Here is a 21,680-nt window from a genome sequence, read left to right as displayed (position 1 = left end):
ACACACCAAACAAATTAGCACGACCGTCACTCGCCGTCAGCCCGACGATGGCAAACGGTCAATCGTCGGCTTGGTGTGTCCCGGGCTTTACATGCGGTTAATTCACTCAGCAGCTTTCTCCACAACATCATTTTGTTTTGTTTAATGTTCACTATGCATCATACTTTATGGTTCCTTTATGCATTTACATGTGTACACTTCAAAAGCGGTGCTGATTGTTGACACGCTAAGATATAAAGATTGTGTGTATATATAGTTTAAAAACAAAAGATAGAAAATGTACTAAATATACTAGTTTGCTTATTATTATTACCAAGAGCATGATCTATGTAAATCCACATACTATACTTACAAGAAACTATGCTTCCAAACACAGGCCGAGAGCTGTATTTTCAACAATGGAACTTAGTTAGCTAACAAAAATAGTTGGCTAATGATGCTTTTGGGAAATACACTCCTAGTTGGGATGCACAAACAAACAGAGCAATGTTTATGTAAATACCATAGTATTAAAAAATACCATGATTTATTTTTAAACACTAGCATGAATTTTTATACAAGTACAAGATAAATATACATTGTCATTTAGAAACTAGCCTTAAGTACAATTAACTAACATAGTATTATTAAAATATACCATGTTTTTAGATACTAGTGTGAAGTACGATGAAGTACCAAAGTATTTTAAAAACAACTAGTATTTTAAAAAGACACTAGCTTGAAGTTCAATTAACTATCATAGTATCATGAAAAAAATTGTTGGCATATTGTTTGAGACAATTTTATGAGAAGTACAGTAAAAAATTACAGCATTATAAAAAATACTGTGGTGTTCTTTGAAGTACCAAATGCCGTGAAATATGAATATTTAGTCAACAGACCATGGTATTGCCACAATCTTGGTAATGCCACACTTTAATTTATTTATTTTCCTTCATAATGAAAAAGAGGAGTTGAAAATAAACAGTATTTTGATCTTTAGGTGAACTATTCCTTTAAGCAGCAATAGCCAGAGTCATGTCACATTGGTTTTACTGCAGAAGAAACAGCCCCTCAGAACAGGCCATTGATCTCGCTGAAAGAAACGTGTGTCTTTCCTGTGCAGATCGTTGCCTGTTTCCCTCCCAACACCATCCGTGAATGGGAGATCCATTTGTCCGTTGTCATGGCGATGGTATACACTATCACCACCACAATGTCGGCACACCTTTGTCTCAAGAATTCATGTCCTTGTCTAGCTGTCAGGCTAATGCAAACCAAGAGCTTTCCATTATACACATCCTTTATAAGTGGCGTTCAAAACTCATTTCAAGTGAAAATGACCCTCCAGCTCTAATGTCCTCTAGAATGTCACTGATTCTACCTCCGTAAGCATCATTTCAATTTGTTACAGCTAACTAAGGCACAGGCACTGAAATGAGCCTGTGAATTGTATCGCCAGATAAGAATCAGCTTGTTTTACTTGCGTATGTTAATTGATTTGGGACTGACTGCTGAGTTCACAGCTTAATAAATTTATTCATGAGAACATCATTTAAACCGATCCCATTTAAACCTGATTAAAGTGGATATACAACTGCTCATTTTTATTCCCAGTGGATATACAATATTCACCGGCTCAGTAAAATAATGCTTACAGTGTGTGTCATCCTGTGAAACTCATTTCAAAGATAAGAGGAAGTTCTCGGAGGCTTTATTCTTATCGTATAAACATATTTCAGTCATTTTAGCAAGATGTGCTTTGCAAGTAAACGCATATAGGACTATAGGAGTGGCACTGACAAATACAATTAAGCAATCAATTATCAATGTATTAATTCAAAATTCAAAATGTAAATCGATAAGTCACTTTATCAAATTGATAAACTATTTCATTCAATATAACAATAAAATAAGAAATTAATAAATCCCCTTTCCAGCTGACAAAAACAGACACATTTGATAAATAATTTTAAATGCTTTTTGTTGCATTTAAGTTGATTTTCTTAGCCCATTTGTCTATAGAGTAAAAAAAAAAAACCTGGAAAAGGATAGATAAAAACTATTTATAAATGCTTTATAAAAATGTAATTTAAATGTTGCATTTAAACTGATTTTTTGTGATTTATTATGACATTTAACTAAAGTTTTAAACATGAATTAAATAAACAGTTTTAAATATGTCTATTTTTGTCAGTTAGATTGTTTCTCTTTTTCATTTCTGGATTAATACATTGATAATTTATTTTTTCATTTTATTTTTAACTCTCTCCCTGCCAGAGTAATAGAGTATTTTTTTTTTGATTTTGTTAAAATCATATTTGAAAAACATTAATGACCCCCAGAATATTTTGTTTTATGAATTTAAAATAATAATAATAATAATAATAATAATAATAATAATAATAATAAAATACAAATAAATAGTTATTTTCTTTATCAAACCTTGAATGTTGGTAAGTTCCATTAAAAAAAAAGAGAGAAAATTAGATATTTTTTATTTGTTTGTTTGTTTCATCAGATCCATTTTTATGTAAAAGTCCAGCTTTAACATTTTCATAGTAACTGTAAACTGTTACAACTTTTGAAAAAAAGTTTTTGAAATAAAGATCACGAAGATCATTTTGTAGAATGTGCAACTCATTCTGTTCCAGAGTCTGAATGGTAATGATACGTCTGCTTGTTTTCAACGTGAACAACCTTTAAAAAGCCTGGCATACATACAGTTACTCCGCCAGTGACCAGACATGTGACATTCTAGTCATTTTAACAGCATGCGAACTCAAATAAACCTTTGGCCTGGTCTTTTCACACGTACTAGGTCGCATTGTGGACTGCCGCCACCCTGTAGAATGAACTGGAAGGTATTCCCAATGTTATTTTTGTCAGACAGCTTACTTTAAGGCTTCACAACTATGGGCGCCTCTCACCTGACAATCACTTGTGTCATGATTATGTGAGTTTTCAAATGACTGTAGTACCCCAATCTGACAACTGACGAATCGCTCGCATCTGAAATAACCCGCATAATGCTTAAGGTATGATTTGAAAGATGTCAACCTACTGACATTCAGTGTTACCTCTACGGAAGACAGTGGTGGATAGAGCTAAAAACAACTTTAATAGAAAATGATGAGACGAGTCAGTCTTCCATGCAGTGTATTCTCAAAGGACAAACAATCTTCAGCATACATAATTCAGCTTGAAGGACAGCTATTCAAAGTGTGTCATGCTGAGTAAAGAGAAAGCCAAAGCAGGAATTCATCTCTTTATCTGAGGGTGCTTTTATTAAACTACCTATTATGTGAATGAGAGCTTTCTTTTAAACGCCAGCAGCAAGAGACACCAGGAAAAAAAAGTTTGTTAATTCAAGTTCAGTAAATCAGTTCAGCAAACAGCTGCTATTGAGATGAATAGCAATGTTAACAAACAGCTATATAGATACTGCAGATGACCTTGTTTGGGAAGGCTCAGTTTTGAATTTGTTGTATTGCTCATGAATATTAGCATCTGCATCTTTCTTTTGTCCATATTTATATTAAATTTTTTATCCTCCTATCCTTCTTATAATCTGCAACGGGACTGAGATATTAAATCCTCTTGACATTAAATGCCTGTATCTGATATCAGGATATGGAATATCAATAGGAACTTTAGACTAATTGCTATATTAACTGCTACAATGACTCATAAAATTCACATTTCACAATCAAAGCAGCCAGCGATCATAGATGTTCGTCTAGAGAGATGCATCCTTAAATCTTAGTGCTTAAAATTTATGGGTATATTATTTTTATTTGGGGGGGGGGGTATCCAATTGCATTTTATATTCTTCAGTCTGCTCTCCCATGCTTTCTTATCAAAGCATATTTGGTCACTCTGTGGTCACATGGGATGTTTGGTTTGAAAGGGTGTAAGGTTTTTATATATATATATATATATACACACACACACACAAATCTATTGAAGACCCATTTCCACCTTAGATTTAAAAAATGAATAATAATTACAAAAATAGTTATGCAATTAATTATAATTGTATTATATTTAAATATATTTGAAAGAAATATGTTACAGGAAAACAGTGAAATATTATAACAATTTAAAATAACTGTTTTCTATTTGATCATATATTTTAAAGTATTTTATTCCTGTGATGGCACAGCTGAATTTTCAGCATTATTACTCTAGTCTCCAATGTCACATGATCTTTCAGAAATCATTCTAATATGCTGATTTGCTACATTTCTTATTATTATCAATGCTGAAAACAATTGTGCTGCTTAATATTTTTGCTGAAACTGTGATACTCTAATATTCAAAATTGTGGGGTAAGTACAATAAAAATGAGAAATAATTTAATGTTTGTTCAGCAAGGATGCAATAAACATGCGCCATTAGATTTCTTTTTTTGTTTGTTTTTTCAGTCCTGTAGTGTTTGATGAATAGGGTGACTGTTCAAACCCTGAAAGTGTCATTTACTCTCTGGAAGTAAGAAAAAAGTGCCATTAAAGTGAAAGTGAGAGGACAATTGAGAGCGACACGGTTTAATTAATGTTCATATAAAAACTGCAAGCTCCGTATTCACCGGCATATCTGTCTTAAATGTCACGATGACGTTTTGCAACAATGATTGCACTGAAGATGATAGGGTACAATGACACAAGGAAGAATTGAGACATATATATATATATACATACATATACATATATACATATATACATATATATATATATATACATATATATATATATATATAGATGATAGAGGAAATACACTGTGCCGGATTCTATTACAGATAATCATGTCATTTCCAGAACTGTCAACATCCTAATCCCACATCTCAGGAAAGGGATGTGAGATTCTCTCTGCATTCGTTTGCATTCCTCCTCAGCTCCTCCTGCAGGTTCAGCTCAGCTGTAGAAATAACCTCTCAGTCTCTCAGCATACAGTAGTAGGTGCTAAGCGTAATTGTAAATGACAGTACTGCACATTAAATAAAAATTTGGTGCATTTGGGCACTGATGGCATATTAACTCACATGCTTGAACCACACACTGATCCCCACTGAAGTTCAAATCCATACTAACTCAGTTTTCTTGTTTTTGCTGCTATTCTTGTGCCACTATCATTGAGGTATCGTTTCTGAGCCACACTGAAATAAGGTTTCCATTTCAGCCTTTACTTTATTCTACATATCTAATATATTATTTCATGAGTTTATGAGTCAAGCTGAACAAAACATATATCTCAGATTTTTTGACTTGCATAAAATTATTCCACCATTTTGAGCTTTTTTATAAACCTACTTTTTCGAACTCAGCCTAGACCATTTGTCCAATTAATGCCAGATATTGTATGTATCATTTAGAGACCCTGATTTTGATGACAAAAAGTTATCAAAAGAATTTGGATTCATCAAATTTATAATAAAAAATATAATAATAATATTAAGAAAACACTACAAAAAAATGAATTGGCTTATATCTTCTAAACGGTTTGACCAATTAAATTTATTTTGATAACTTTTTGTCATTAGTGTCTATAGCTGACACACAAAATTTTGTGTAAATCAGTCAAGTTGTTTAAGAGGAGATCGAAAAAGAAGTTTCTCAGGGATTAACTGTTAATATCAATATGAATGACACATTAATGCTCATAAATTAAAAAGTGTAAATGGTTCAGAATAATGACTTGTAGTAAACAAAATGCTTAAAATTCATTATAGTTTATATAATGGATGAATAAACATTAACAGTTTGCAAAGATATATGTAATCTCCAAAACACTTAAAGATCACTAAATGTTACCTTAATTTTAATATATCAAAATGATACTAAAAACATTTGTCAAGCTGCATCACATGACTTTATTTATTGCTGTCCAGTTAAAATGAAAAGTTGACTATTTTATTACTTATTATAATGACTTTCCATGTTTTCATATCATGCCCTGGGTGCTTACAGCAATTTATAAAATGTCAGCCATTTATATCAATGGAGTTGCGAGATGAGGGCAGTAATATTAAAGGGGTCATATGATGCGATTTCATGTTTTCCTTTGTCTTTGGAGTGTTAAAATCCGTTAATGCACACAGAAGATCTGTAAAGTCGCAAAGATTAAAGTCTCAAACCCAAAGAAATAAGTGAATGCTCAGCCACGCCTTTCTAAAATGCCTCGTTCAAACACGCCCCCACATATCTACGTAGGGTTGCCACCTTCAGTGAGGCAAAATAAGTGACACCTAATCACGACCTTCTAGTCCTCAATAACTTCCATAGAGAAAAAATACTGTCAGAGTCATTGGGAACCAGAAACTGTTTGGTTACCCACATTCTTCAAAGTATCTTCTTTTGTGTTCAACAGAAGAAATAAATTATTACAGGTTTGCAACAACTTGTGGGTGTGTAAACAATGCCAAAATTTTCATTTTTGGGTCAACTATCCCTTTAAGTCAGACAGTCCACTGTGAGCAATTCAAATGTTTCTCTGCAAACTGCGGGTTCATCATTAGTTAGACCCATTGATAACTTTCCCATTCAGCTCTACATCTGGAGAGCCTTGTGTTCAAAAGGTGGACGTGAGCTCCTAGATGTTTTAAACTATGCAGGTTTACCGCATGCTGTGCTCGTGCAGGCCTTAACGGCACACGTTCTGGAGACTCCGTCGCTATGGAAACAAAGACGGCAAAATTATGCGCAAATGAGCTTCTCTAATAGGCCTTATTCTTATTAAATTGATTTAATTATAATTGCTATTAGTATTTTAAACAGTGCAAAATACTTATTTGTTTATTCAAATATGTGTTGGCCTTTGTAAAATATGGGACAAATCTCGTCCCGTATTGATTTGATATGGGACGCATAATTTGACCTTTAAATACGGGACTATTCTGTATTTTAAGGGACGGGTGGCAACCCTAGATCTACATCACTGTGTGGGAAGATTAGCATAACACCGCCCAAATGTATGTGCAAAGAAAGAAGCTGTAACTTTTATTCTTGCTGTAGTATTGTTGCCGCTACCGCCATGTCACGGAGACGCTGTGTGTTTCGTTGTGAAAGCCAAACTACTTTGTTTTGCCTTCCAAAAGAGGACACAACTCTTATTAGCAGTATTAGCTAATAAGTATTAGCAACTTTACATGGCCACTCAATCTAATGTTAGTAGCGTGGACAGCAGCGATCACTGCAGATGGAGTTACTCATAAAATACTCTCATGACTCACAATAACAACAAAACATTGCACTTTTGTAAAATAATGAAAGAAAACGGGACTGTAAAGACTCTACATTTATTTGTGTGCACTCACAATAACAACAAAACATTGCACTTTTGTAAAATAATGAAAGAAAATGGGATGCGTTTTCTGCCATCTCGGTCTCTGTGAACTTGAGCGCAAAACTCTGTGTATATTTGCCTTACAGATATGAAAACATATCTCTAGAGAGTGAAATGTCTACTTTCTAATGAACCAATTCAAATGGAAAACAAATATTCTCAGATTATGTATAGGCATAATCCATATGAAATATGCATACTACAGGCACATACTGTGCATCACTACTGCGGAGATGACAAGATGACAAGTCAGTGTCGCCGAAGTCCTTCATCTCTTAAACCAAAAACAAAAAAAGCACTAGTTTATCAATAGATTATTAAAATGTTAATGCAGTCTCGTAACTGTTTTTCCCTGACATATTCATAATTGTTACTACTGCCGGTGTGATGTGGCAAGCTTTATGCGTGTGCTTGAGTGCTTATTATGCTATGAAGGTAATTAAAAGCTTGGTATTATGATTTAAATGATTTATTAATAAACGTGCGATTAGTCGACTAATGTTTAAAATGAACGACTACTAGTCAATAAGTAAAATATTTAGTTGAGGCCAGCCCTAGCGTACAATATGCATTGAATTAGAGCTTAGATCGGGCCCAACAAATCAAGCCCGACCCTACCCGAGCCCGAGCACGTTGTGTCCGAGCATGGCCCGACACGTTCACTGTAATTGAGCCCGAGCCCGATATAAACCCGAACCATTTTTAATATGTGGGCCGTTATAACCAGGGGCGGCACCATGTTTTTTTTTAACGCAGGTGCTGCTGTGCTAGATCATTTAGGCTACGGGGGGGGAGCTGCGCAGTTATATATATATATTATATATAATATAAAATACTAGTAATAAATAAGCAAAAATTGGCCACTCAATATTAAATATTAAATTATTTTAATTATCATAATTAAAGTTTTAATTTTATTAAATTGAACAAGCACAACATTCAGCATTCAATTAAATATTCTTAAAGATTCATTATTATTAATAATGTTTACTTCAACATATTGTTATTTCAACATAATATGTGTGTGAGCAACAAGCAAGATGTGCATTTGTAAATTCGGTGAGTTTTAAATGTGTATGTGTGACCGTGGCGCGCCAGCGCCTCCATGTCATTATTATATTGTCTGCTATATTGCTTTTTATGTATTAAATCCAGGCAATGGTTGATGAAAAATGTATTAAAATTAAGATACCAATTTATACTAAACGAAATTCACCTTAAAGAAAATCTTTCTTCAAAACAAAACTTAAACTTGAAAAAATGTGCTTATTTAATGGCCAAAACACGTATGCTACTACAGACTCTTTTTGTACAAATTGCAGCACATTCATTTAATTCTGAATTTTGCACATGTAAGTTGAAAGGCATTTGTTTGTGCATAGTAACATATCTGTAACATTTATCAAGTTCATAATTGTGCGTGCATTTTTTAATTATGATCTTAATGAATAATACGACAAGGAAGAAGCATGTAAACTGCGTTGTTTGTTTATTCAGATATAACTGAATGGATCGTAAATGGATCTGAAATTCCGAATGAAGAAACGTAAAAAATAAAAATAAAAAGATAAACAGTGAACAATGATGAACACAGAAAAAGATGGCCTAAGACCGTTTTTTTTTTTTTTTTTTTTTTTGCTGTCATAGGCAAGCAGCGTGCCGCATTTTATGCACGAGACAAAGCCAACACATATGTTGTCACTCCCCACGACTAGTTTAAACATGTTTCCATACCTCCGATTTTCCCCCAAACTTGCTCAAAGTTAATTCTCCTGTTTTAATTTTTTTTCTTTGATTCTTCAAGCTCCATGTGGCACTTAAGCTACTGAATAGTACAGCACGCACAGCAGGTGTGATGCGTCACGCGTGCGAGACTGCGAATGCAAGTGGACGAGACGCTGCGCATGACACGTGATGTGCTTTAGCGGGAAATATCGGCCCGACCCGGCCCGCTCGTCCACACAACCCAAACCCTACTCGGGCCGTGAAGCATGAACGGCTGACCCAGGACATATCAAAATTGAATTGGATGAATAACCTGTGTTAGTTAATAATTGTGTAGAATAGAACTATTTTCCTGTTCATCTGAACACACGCAAATGTTGCAAGACAGAACCAATCAATCACAGAGAGCATTCACTCACTACAGTCCATTCAAACAGGGCTGCGTTTCCCAAAAGTAAAGTTGCAAAGACTAAAGTCTCAAATCCAAAGAGATATTCTTTCTAAAAGTTAAAGAGTCAACCACTCTTACCTAAAATGGATCATTCTAAGACACCCCCACATGTCTACGTCACCATGTGGGAAGATTTGCATAATGCCGCCCAAATGTTCACGCAAAGAAAGAAGGTGTAACTTTTATTCTCACTGTTGTCGCCGCCAGCATGTTGTGGAGACGCTGTGAGTTTCGTTGTGAAAGTGAAACTACTTTGTTTGGCCTTCCAAAAGAGGACACAACTAGAAATCAGTGGTTAAGTGGTATTTACAACACTGTTCCAGAACAGTTCAACCCAGACATTAAGATGTGTGCTGCGCATTTTATGGAGGATGAGGACTGTTTCCTGAACCAGTAGACTACAATGCTTCTGTGGCACAAAGGCTGTTTCTATAAAGTTGGGCAGTTCCAACTTTGCAAGGACAGTCTGGTGCTTTTTATATTTAAATAATTTGCCAATGATTATTCAAACGCAAGTTTTGAGCAGTGTAGAGTAGCGCTTGTTGTTTGTTGTTTCTCCAATCACAAATGCAGACATGGTTTTATGTTTACTCAGTGCGATTCACAACACAACGTGGGGGGCGTAACAATTCCGTCACACGCTTGAGGCATTCGGCCAATAACAATGCACTGAATAGCTGGCCAATCAGAGCACACCTTGCTTTTTTAGAAAGATGAGCTTTGTAAAAACGACGCGTTTCAGAAAGGCTGGGCATGAAACAATAATGTACATTATATGGAAAATAATGTGTTTTGAACCTTAAACCGCATAAACACATTGCATTACACCAAATACACAAAATAATGTTATTTTTAGCAACGTCATATGACCCCTTTACAACAATGAAAATGTCTGTGTAAATGCTTCAATAGATTAACTGAACCAATCCAAGTCTAATCAGTTTCCAAAGAAATATGTGATCTCCAAAATACCTTCATGTAATTGAAAATGTAATTTATTTATTTGATGGTAAAGCTGAATTTTCAAATCATGCTTATTTGCAGCTCAATAAACATTCTCTATTATTATTATCATTATTATAAATGTTTTGTATGTAATACTAGTTTCTAGCTATTGATTTTTGAGGGAAATCCTGTGAAATGGGTTTAAAGTGGTGAAGAGGTCTTAATGGTAGCTGAAAGCATGAATCAAATTCACCAAAATATTTAATAAGCAAACACGTGATTTTGAAGAAAAAGGTGCAGATTCTGTGTGATCCTGCTTGTTATTCTTGTGATTTCCTACTGTATGTATCAGTATTTTTACTGTGTTTCCCTAATTGGTCCTCAGGTCCAGAGTTTCCCTATCTGCCTCCTAAGTTTTGTGTATTTGTACAGACGCATACTAGATTATGCCTGCTTCCTGTAGGTGACATGGTTCTTGGAAGTGGTGAAGAAATTAGAAATATGCAAAATTCAGCAACAGACCTTGAATACATTCAGAGAACAGATGGCAGACTGCAAGAGATGGTATTTAAGAGGCTATCATTACTTGGAAAAGCACCAGAGAAAAGCGTGTGGAATGTGAGAGAGGGAAAACTCAAGTCATCCATCTCTGAAAATGCTTCACAGTGAATAGAAACACCAATTAGTTAAAGTTACATGGGCATCTCTTCCCACCAAGCAATAGCTCACAGCTCTTAGCTGCACAACTCTGAAATGCTGATTGCTTGCAAAACATCCAAAAGAAAGAAAGAATGAATGACCAGTGAGTGGGACTGAATCTGTTATTCATTACGATTCCTTTCATGTCCTATCAGCCCACACAGCTGGAGATGCTGCTCATGCACTGAGCTTCACATTTTAAGGTATAGATTGATTGAACCCCGCGAGTGCCGTTGCATAGTTAAAAGACAAAAAAAGCCTCCAAAATGCTGAGTGCCCTGCTTTGAATATAAGGAGTTTAAATTACTGCAAGTAAAATTGGAAGTATGGTATGCATGTTTAAGAGGAAGGATGCTCTGGCCTGTTGTGTGCTTCCAGTGTCATAAATACAAAAACACTTTGCCTCTTGGGTGACAATGCATAAGCATTTTTTCATAAGCACAGATAATCCAGTGTGTTCTTTCAATGGTGCAACAATATAAAATTAAGCAAAAATAAATATTGAGAATATTTTCAGGTGCTTTATATTATATATAACATTTAGGCCTAACTATCGATATGAGAGTGTTTTAATAGCATCTCTGGTTTAAACTTCAATAGCAAAAACACCTTTAGAGTTGGTAAGTTTGATTAATTTTCTTGAATCTGTTCAAACTGTCCGTTCAGGGATTTGAATTGTATTATTCCTAGTCAAAGATTAATTGGATGTCTCCATGTTGCATGTTTTATGGTTTAGTAAAATGTATTAATATTTATGTAAATATTACTGTGTTTTATTGGTGCATAAAATGAATTTGATTCAGTTACATTATGGCTTGTTTTCATTGAATGACTTGTTTTGAATAGATTTTTACTGAATTTTTCTTTTGCATCAGTCTTGTATTAATATTTATATACTTATATTTATATAAGTTATAATATTTATTACAATTTTGAATTTGATTCGTTTTTTATAATTTCAGTTTTCATTTAAGTTTGTTTTAGTAATGTTGGTATAAACTTTTGTTGTTTATAAATATGTATTTCAATATAGCTCTATTTTTATTTCAGTTTTAGTTTTAGTCATTTTAGTACTTTAAGTTAAACTTTTCTTCCATTAGCTGCCAAGGCAACATTTCTATTTTTAAAAGTTTTTAAAGTTTGAGTTATCATTAATATTTGTATTTAGTTTTTTAAATCAGTTACTGAAAATTATTTTTAATAGTTTCATTTTTTCATTAAATAAAAAAACACTTGCATTAAATAATTTTCAGTCTACTTGACTACAGTGGCTTTTTGGTTGAAATTATGTTTCCTCTGAAAACATACTTATCCATTTTAGATCAAATACTAAAACAGAATAAAATATACTATCAAATATCGTCAAAATGCTGAAATTATATTGTAATGTGATTAATAAAATAATAATAATATCATTGTTTAAGCTAGCCTATATCACCCAGACATGTCTGCATCATTAATATTTATTTGTTTATATATTTATTTTTACTTTTCCATATTTTGTGGATAACCGTATTAGCAGGTACATTGTGGGCCACTGCTGCCCTATTAAGGGATTTCTAGTAACTTGGCTCATCTTTCATTATATGACAGGGAGTTTTCTTCCACTCCCCCAAACCCATCAATCCATCACAGAACCTTCCGTTCAACATTTACAAGGGTATTTACTGGTGCAGTCAAAGCATTGGCTTGCATTGAAGCTCAAGGCAAGACTGTTCTCCCTAAGCCTTTGACAAAAGCTTTAAGAGAAGCGGTATCAATAGTATTGGCATCTGTCAAAGACAGAAGGACAGACATTGTAGAGAAGACTCAAGGTTTAAAACGAGACAATGCCAGCGGTGCTGTGAATAGCTAGGTGAGTCAAGGAGATCTAATAGCTAGCACTCTCAATCAGATTAGATTTACCCATTGGAAAGTCATTACACTAGAAGCTGTTGCTCCAGGGTTTCCCCCAACCTTTTGCAAGAGTGCATCAATTATACACGACAGTCATTTGTCAAATTAATTTTAAAAAATGTTTTGTTTGCACTTCTGTCTTTTCCTTATGTTTCTAAAGTGATAAGTGATGTCTGTATTAGTGAAATTTAGATTAAGCGCCTCATTTACAGGAGTGGTGATGAAATATTCAGTAAAGCATATCAAGGCTCATTATCGATCATATTAGGAATTGTTAAAGGAAAATGAGGAGGCTAAAGGTTGTCTTCATTAGCATCATTAATTGAAAACAGCCAGAGCGTGACACACAAAGGACTGAATCTAATCAAGTACATCGATGGATTCCTCCTTTACATTCAGGGAATCCACAGTAGGATTATCAGGACTTTGAGGAAGTGGTGTAATTTGTAGACCAAGCATTCAATGGAGCATATCTCTGCATCGTGAAATATCATTTGTGGGCCTCTTGACACCCCTGACTTTATTTTTCTGTGATTTTTCTTCTGCATTTATGGATCAGCTGTCATTTTTCTTGCTGAGACTGAATGGGATTGGCTTAGCTCCCAAAATCCTTAAAACCTTGGAGCTTGAACAACAAAATTTTTTATAGCCCAGACAATAAAGTCTCCTAGGTATCAACATTGTGGAGCTGAGCCCAGGACCGACCCAAGCGGAGCTCTCTGTAGCCAGTGCCAATCACTTCATGCGTATTTAGCATGGCAGTCAAACATACTGACCCCCTGAAGCTCAGCAACATTACCATTCGTTTAATTTTATTCGCCACATTTTAAACAACCAAGATTTGTCAGGATAAATCAAAGCTTATCAACTGTTAACTTTAGATATGGATGTCGTGTTTAAAAGGTGCTGTCAGCACCTCTCATTCACATTCCTTGACACTTGTACACTTACTTTAAGGGTTTGGAGCTGGTATGCCATCACTAGAGTGATAAATAAGAAATAAACTGGATAAACAGAAAATGCTGGAAACAAAAACACAGAGCATTACCATTTCAGGTGTATGGAGACCCTAAAGGGACATGGTGATGGTACATAAAAAAAGAGATAGGTGGAAAATGCAGTAGTTTACAAAAGAATGCAAATGTTTTACAAGTGAACTCAAAGATTCTCTGACAGCAAACACGCTGGTTAATAAAATGGGATCAAGTATAAGGATATTTGTGTAACATATTTAATTATTGCAGGTTTGCGTAATATTCTGAGTTAGCTTTTTTTAATGTCTGATATTTATAGTTTATTTTATTTCAGCTTTATTTTAGTTACCAAAAACGATTTTCAATAGTTTTATTTTTAGCTAAGTTTAACACCACTGGTAGTTACAAAAGCTATTTGACATTCAACTACTGCAGCTCTATAACATTTTTACTGATGTCAAGTAACATTTCATATTTGGCATTCTGCCTGAATATATGCAGGTGCATCTCAATAAATTAGAATGTCGTGGATAAGTTCAGTAATTCAACTCAAATTGCGAAACTCTTGAATTAAATAAATTCAGTGCACGCAGACTGAAGTAGTTTAAGTCTTTGGTTCTTTTAATTGTGATGATTTTGACTCACATTTAACAAAAACCCACCAATTCACAACATCAATCTCAACAAATTAGAATATGGTGACATGCCAATCAGCTAATCAACTCAAAACACCTGCAAAGTTTTCCTGAGCCTTCAAAATGGTCTCTCAGTTTGGTTCACTTAGGCTACAAAATCATGGGGAAGACTGCTGATCTGACAGTTGTCCAGAAGACAATCATTGACACCCTTCACAAGGAGGGTAAGCCACAAACATTTATTGCCAAAGAAGCTGGCTGTTCACAGAGTGCTGTATCCAAGCATGTAAACAGAAAGTTGAGTGGAAGGAAAAAGTGTGGAAGAAATGATGCACAACCAACCGAGAGAACTGCAGCCTTATGAGGATTGTCAAGCAAAATCGATTCATGAATTTGAGTGAACTTCACAAGGAATGGACTGAGGCTGGGGTCAAGGCATCAAGAGCCACCACACACAGACATGTCAAAGAATTTGGCTACAGTTAAGCCACTCCTTAACTACAGAAAATGTCAGAGGCGTCTTACCTGGGCTAAGGAGAAGAAGAACTGGACTGTTGCCCAGTGGTCCAAAGTCCTATTTTCAGATGAGGGCAAGTTTTGTATTTCATTTGGAAACCAAGGTCCTAGAGTCTGGAGGAAGGGTGGAGAAGCTCATAGCTCAAGTCGCTTGAAGTCCAGTGTTTAGTTTCCACAGTCTGTGATGATTTGGGGTGCAATGTCATCTGCTGGTGTTGGTCCATGTTGTTTTATGAAAACCAAAGTCACTGCACCCATTTACCAATAAATTTTTGAGCACTTCATGCTTCCTTCTGCTGATCAGCTTTTTAAAGATGCTGATTTCATTTTCCAGCAGGATTAGGCACCTGCCCACACTGCCAAAAGCACCAAAAGTTGGTTAAATGACCATGGTGTTGGTTTACTTGACTGGCCAGCAAACTCACCAGACCTGAACCCCATAGAGAATATATGGGGTATTGTCAAGAGGAAAATTAGATACAAGAGACCAAAAAAAATGCAAATGAGCTGAAGGCCACTGTCAAAGAAACCTGGGCTTCCATACCACCTCAGCAGTGCCACAAACTGATCACCTCCATGCCATGCCGAATTGAGGGAGTAATAAAAGCAAAAGGAGCCCCTACCAAGTACTGAGTACATTAACAGTAAATGAACATACTTTCCAGAAGGGCAACAATTCACTAAAAATGTTTTTTATTGGTCTTATGAAGTATTCTAATTTGTTGAGATAGTGAATTGGTGGGTTTTTGTGAAATGTGATCCAAAATCATCACAATTAAAAGAACCAAAGACTTAAACTACTTCAGTCTGTCACCATTGAATTTATTTAATACACAAGTTTCACAATTTGAGTTGAATTACTGAAATAAGTGAACTTTTCCATGACATTTTAATTTATTGAGATGCACCTGTATTATTGTTTGTTGATCTTTTGTTTTTATGAAGCAAGCTCATAGATCATCTATATAAAGCTTTACAATGCCACTCTCCACAAGGACAGTGTCTTTCACCTGGAATGGCAAGCATCATATATTTCCAGTGCTCTTAAGCAGATCATCTGGCTAAGTTAATAATGATATTTGAGTCTCACATTGAGTGATCCTTTAGCATTTCCCCAGTCAGAATGACAGGAATTGATCCCATGGTTAAGAAGTAGCCCAATCTGTAGAGTGCGTATTGATGACGCGGGACAGCAAACTGTCCCACTTCGAGGCGCATCAGGCACGATAATGTACAAAGTGGCCGATCGATACGGCTTGGCAGCACTTGCTCTGTGCAGTGTCCATAATGTGATGTGTACTCAATCAATAAACTCTCTTAGTTGACATACAGACTGGTGTGGCTCAAGTTGTTTTTCTTGCACAGCATGCAGGTGAGGCCCAACCACAGCGCAGAAAGACAGGAAATTACATGGATGTCCCTGGTGACAGGTGGCTGAATGGAAGTTAGAGACCCTGTGGAAGCGCCTATTTTTAGGGCTGGATGGAAGAGGTGACAGGTCATTAAAACCTTGGGACCATAAAGCAAGGGGATGTTTCATGCTTTAGCGGGTTTGGCTGGATTTTGTGGAAGTCTTTCCTATTGAACATCTTTACATGAAAAGATTTGGACTGAGAAAAGATGTTCACAGCTGCTTACTCAACCCTTGGTTTGGCTGGGTTTGGTGTGACCAAAGACTCTTGAGCTTGTCAGAGCAGTCAGTGAGACTTATGACAATAAGCAGAGGTTGAAGTGGAATTTATTTTATTTATTTGCTCTCCTCATTCACATTCCAATGACACAAACCAGTCTGAGAAACATCAGCCAGCCTGGGAATATTTCCATAGCCCTTTGATTATTTGCATCAGTCTTGGAAAAAAACTATATATATACACACACACATATATATACACACAGTGGGGAAAATATTTATTTGATCCCCTGCTGATTTTGTAAGTTTGCCCGCTTACAAAGAAATGGAGGGTCTGTAATTTTTATGGTAGGTTTATTTTAACAGATAGAGACAGAACACCAAAAAAAAATCCTGCATAGTTTAGAGATTGATTTGCTTTTCAGTGAGTGAAATAAGTATTTGATCCCCTACCAACCAACCCATTTAAAGTTTGAGTAAGAACATATAATGTTTTTTTTCTGCTAAGGGTAAAGGACCGCCTGGGCAACAAAGCAGTGGCTCAAGAAGAAGCACATTATGAAGTGGCCTAGCCAGTCTCCAGACCTCAATCCTATAGAAAATCTGTGGAGGGAGTTCAAACTTTGAGTTGCCAAACAACAGCCAAGAAACCTTAAGGATTTAGAGGATCTGTAAAGAGGAGTGGATCAAAATCCCTCCTGATATGTGTGCAAACCTGGTGACCAACTACAAAAAACATCTTACCTCTGTGCTTGCCAACAAGGGTTTTTGCACCCTTATTTACTGTCATGTGTTGCTTGGGGATCAAATACTTATTTCACTCACTGAAAAATAAATATTTCCCCCACTGTACATACATACATTTTTCTGGATTCTTTGGTTGGTAATCTGTCTCTATACTTTAAAATAAACCCAACATAAAAAACATACACTTTTAAAAAATACAAAAGTATACAAACAAAAAAAATCATGACAAGGTCAAATAAATATTTCCCCCACTGTACATACATACATTTTTACAAAATACAAAAGTATATATACAAAATATCTCATGACAAAATATTTTGTTAATATTTTGTAATGACATGTTCATATATTTTGGTTTTAGTTAATTTTAAGACTACAATTTCAATGTCCTATTTCATGTAATTTTGCACTCATCATTTAAATGTTTCTTTTATCATCTAAAATTAGATTTTTCTGAGACTAAATGTTTAATTAATCTGTAAATTCATAGGTAAAATGTTTGAATATTTAAGTTCAAAATTTAATTTTACTCAAATTATACAAAATTGCATTTTGGGTCAAACAATGACTTTTATTGTGACTAAACGTAAAATTTATTTATTTGTTTGTTTGATTTTTTTTTTTATATCACCATTATCTTTCAGAATTTTGCTGATGCCATTAACACTGCTCCCATGCCAGTTCTTTTCAGAGACAGTTTTCCCTTTTTTTACATTAATCTATGCACCACAGGACAAAACATTTAATCCCAAAGCTCATGTAACACATTTTATAGAGATTTACTGGAAGCTGCAGGATGAGATTTTGTAACAGACAAAACAACTACAAGCAATGTGTGTCCTCCTAGGCAATGACGTTAATGGACAGGCAGAAGCGAGCAAACTTGCAAGCTGTTCCTGGGTCAGAAAGCGAGGGCCATGGGGTCCTTCCTAAAGGGATTATCCCAATGAAGCCGCGAAGCATACATGGATCTCTTTAAAAACTCCCACTTCATTTAAGTTAATGCAGGCCACTTTTATAGGATTCACAGATATAAGGTCAGACACTTTGATCCGTATTCATTTGACCCCACTCTCTGTAATTTTGCCTATGGGTATGTGATTTCAAATGCGACTCCGGCTGTTTGGGAGGTGTAAGCATGTGACTGATTGATATAAAGAGCCAGGGCAGGAGGTTAAATAATATTTATGACTTTAGTAGCTATATGAATTCCACAACATATTGTTTATAGACAAGTACATGCAGTGCAGATAAAGGACACATAGCTAATGCTGTCATCCGGAATGGGAAGTTGCTCAGGAGAGTAAAAGTGAGATAGCACTCAGTGTCCTCGGAACACCATGACTTCACACTTCTTCAGAAAATCCATGCTTGACTGATGGGACATGCTGCTAATAGGTTTCCATCGAGTGCTTATTATAATAGTTCCTGAACCACAATCGCTCTTGCTTTACAAAATGTAGAACAGTGGGAACTCTGAGATAAAACGCATTAGCTCATTTCATGCCCAGATCTTTGGTCTTGAGCATGCCTTATATTATGGTTTAACCATGTATGCGGTCGGCTTAATATTAGACAGATTCAGTGGTTTAAGTGAGTGGGCACTTAAGCCACTCCCTTTATGACATCACTATCACTTTATTCACCACTGCGGATATACAGGATAATTTGCATTAATATTGCAAGAACAGTACAGTAGAAATCAACACAGAGGGGACAAGGAATGTTGAGGCCTTTTTATGGGACTAATGCAAATTATTAAAACTTGCTGTTGATTACATTAGTAACACGGCCACATTTTTAGTGCAGTCCTGCTAGAATTCTACAAAGGAATAGAGTGTGTTCACTTCTCTGACATGTCAAGGTCGGAGAAAGTTATGCACACTTCAGAATCACCTGAACTGTGCTAGAAATGATTGAGAGACATCTCTCCTAATAAATATCAATCCTACTCTCATTTATAAAAGGCATTAGGTCTGTCATGGAAGATTTGATTCATTAGCCCTAATATTCCTGGAGACCTTCTCTCGATCACCATCAGAATAATGGTCGCTTTTATCCGCTGCTATTTTGACCTCTAGAGATTAATAAGACATTTATCAAATATTGTTTTGGGTCAAAAGAGTTAAAACTGGAAAGATATGTAACAAATGTAAATAAATAAATAAATAAATAAATAAATAAATAAATAAAAAAAATGTAACAATATTGCTAAGTGTATTAAATAAATAAATACACTGCACCAAATGTCATTATTATAATTTAGGGCTGGGCGATATGGCCAAAAAAAATTATCATGATAATTATCACAGTAATTGTTTTCATGTTCCAAAGTGAAAGTTGTAGAAACCAGACCATTAATTTTCCTTAACAAAATAAATATCTAGATTAGAAAAATGTATTTCTTATTTCTGCATGTTCTTATATTGCTTCTTATCAAAATCAGTAACATCTTATTATTATTATTATTAATAATAATAATAATAATATCACCTTTTGTCTCTAAGAAATGCACATTTAATAGTAGATTGAGTTAGGATGCAGAGGTAAATTTTTGTTCATTATCAAAATCAGTAACATCTGTGACATTTTTAACATTTTTATAAATATTATTTATTTTTAAAAATACATTTCTAAATATTTTTATTTAATATTATGGTTATTTTTTATCAAATACAGTAGCAAAGCAAGTAAATGTTACTTGTTGCCAACATAAAACTATAAAGTCTCCTGCAGTTTCACAGCTATACTGTACACGGCACACACTTCTATGTAATAGAGTCATGGTACACCACAGGAAATGGAACATTAGCATGCGGTTTTACATTGACCATGAATCAATATTTGTAAAGGAAGATAAATTAGATACATGAGACACTTAAGTACCTGATTTACCATTTTCAATTATGCAAAAGGAGCCAGAAATTCTAGAAATGTTTAACCATATATGACATAATTTGAATTTGCTGCCTTTTTTTTTTTTGTAGCTGAGCTCTTAGTTTTTGTTTGTACATTGTCATAATATCATAAAACATCCGAAGATGCAGGAGATTAAAAATAAATGCTAGATAAAATACATCAGGTGGCATGTCCATGTGACAAGTTAAGTATGACCAAATCCTTCTTTTACTTTATTTCAATACAATAAAATACAAAAAAAAACAAAAAAAAAAAGATAACAAAAAAATAACAAAGAACTTTCCAGATCTTTTTCTTTTTTTTTTTTTTTAACTAGACATAATAAAACAGAGCAGCAACACCATGCTTTCAAACTGTTTAAGGAAGTGGACCAGTGGTGCGTGTTGAATGAATTACTCCCAGCAGAAACGGTGCAGTGAGAAATACATGGGTGAAGGGACGGCTGTTGTCTTTGACCTGCTCCAATTGGAAAAGCTCAACCTGCAGTTGGTCAATAAAGGCAGGAAGGTCTGCTCATGCTTGATCCTCCCCCTCATTTATTTACTGAAGCCATTTACAGGCAGAGAGCTGTGTCACTTCATTCATGCTCAGGTTTGATATCCATGCCATATGCTTGCTCATTCATTGAGGTCCCCTTCAGCACAGGTAATCAAAGAAAATAGCATGCTATTTTTGTACTAGTTTTATGTATACCCTTATTTTTATGGTTTCCGGACCCACCTACAACACACAAACAAAACACTCATGAAATCTAACTCCTCTTATCATAACAAAATGGATTTACTGTGTTTTTATGTTATCAAATATTCCAGAGCTGTTCTAGGACCAACTGATCATGATGCTCGAGATACATAAAGCATGCGAAAGAAAGTTTGGTAATTGCTTCTGAAATCAAGACAAATGAACTCAGACTATTTTTTAAGCTTTAATCTTGGTGCCAACAATGTTCAATTGTAAAGCAAATGGATCCTGAAATAAAAACAAATCAAATTTTAGTAGAAAAATAAAAAGAATGTTATATAAACTTTCTATTTAATTGTCCACTAAAATGGATTTGCCTTTCATTTGAATGGATCCTTACAAACATTATTTTAAGAAAATAAGATTATGTGTGTGTATGTATAAAGAGAGAGGCAGACAGGCTTTGTGCTCTTGTGCTTTCATTGCATAAGCGAGTACACATTTTAACTAAATATATTGTTGCAAGTTAATCTTTAGCAATG

The 21,680-nt window shown here is 34.9% G+C and overlaps 1 protein-coding gene across 2 annotated transcripts in view; it reads left to right on the top strand.

Moving 5' to 3' along the window:
- LOC109051053 (potassium voltage-gated channel subfamily B member 2-like) overlaps positions 1 to 21,680 on the top strand; it is a 96,599-nt gene that overhangs the window by 70,235 nt on the left and 4,684 nt on the right. The window lies entirely within an intron of this gene.

This window comes from Cyprinus carpio, chromosome A24 (assembly GCF_018340385.1).
Source record: "Cyprinus carpio isolate SPL01 chromosome A24, ASM1834038v1, whole genome shotgun sequence".
NCBI lineage: Eukaryota > Metazoa > Chordata > Actinopteri > Cypriniformes > Cyprinidae > Cyprinus > Cyprinus carpio.
Note: the sequence above shows the minus strand (reverse complement) of the source record. Positions and strands in the feature narration are given on the sequence as shown.